The 1,059-nt window shown below is 40.0% G+C and overlaps 1 long non-coding RNA gene across 1 annotated transcript in view; it reads right to left on the reverse strand.

Annotated features, from left to right (window-relative positions):
- The window catches only part of LOC119581902, a 3,054-nt gene extending 2,369 nt beyond the window's left edge, over window positions 1-685 (reverse strand). Inside the window, exon 1 of the long non-coding RNA XR_005229597.1 lies at window positions 576-685. This is a non-coding gene — a long non-coding RNA (uncharacterized LOC119581902). The remainder of the gene's footprint in view (window positions 1-575) is intronic.
- Between the last annotated feature and the right edge of the window lie 374 nt (window positions 686-1,059).

A 1,059-nucleotide genomic window follows, 5' to 3' on the forward strand; every position in this document is an offset into this window, starting at 1 on the left:
AAAAAAAACATCAGGCACTCATATTAATCGAGGGTAATCCGCTGCAATCGAATTGTCGTCTCCCGCTGTACTGTGATCAAATCCTTCTACGAGATCCAAAGGTTATCATTTCTGTTACGTCACCAGACCAGACCGACAGTGTTGCCAAACCGTCTGTTCATAGCACTCACTCAGCAAAACTGTGGAATATTGGTTGCTATGCCATAAGGTTGTTGCCATATTGTGCCAAAGAAACAATGACAATTTCTTGTCGATGCAGAAATAAAAGTGCATTAAAGCGACTTAACTTTGGTTTGAAAATTATTTGTTTGTGCCACAATTTCAATAATGACAAACGTACGATTACATTACCGTTAAATTCGACGCCGATAATTATGAATACGCTGGAAAAAACACACATCTATCCTATCTCTTACAACTGAGATCCATATTCTGATGGTGCCGTGACTTACGCCTTATCTTAGAAGTACATATACTTAGATAATAGATCACTGTCACACCTGATTGCCCGCGGTCAAAGTTGGCCACACTACTACGGGCAAGGTCAAAGGAACTGAGACACGTAGCTTTAGTACCTGGAGACTGGAACGCGAATGTGGTAGTACTTGTAAAACTTCTCCTTCTGGCCGGACACGATGAACTTTTCCTCCTCAGGTAATGACATTCTACGCCTGTCTTAACCACGCACTCCTGCAGTAATGTTCTAGTAGGTAGTGCTGCAGCATGTATTTAGCTCTAATTTTTCGAGGTGTAGACAGTACCGTTTGCATGTTTATTAAAGTTATTTCTATAAATAATATAGTATTTCATATCGATTTGTATCTGTGCCTTTGAATGTGTGTGCCTTCGTGCTTGCATAGTCCCTCCTAAAAGAAAGGCTATCGTTTTTTTTTCTTTATTTACAAAACGAGATTCCATGCCGTTTTCTACCGGGTAAGACCACTACAGAGAATGGCGTTTCTGTGGGAGGCTTTGTTTAATTTCATCAGTTCAGGAGCATTTAAGAGTGTTTCCTTTTCGTTCAGTAGATATTAAAGTTAGAAGACACACACTCACATG

The sequence above is a fragment of the Penaeus monodon genome, chromosome 15 (assembly GCF_015228065.2).
Source record: "Penaeus monodon isolate SGIC_2016 chromosome 15, NSTDA_Pmon_1, whole genome shotgun sequence".
NCBI lineage: Eukaryota > Metazoa > Arthropoda > Malacostraca > Decapoda > Penaeidae > Penaeus > Penaeus monodon.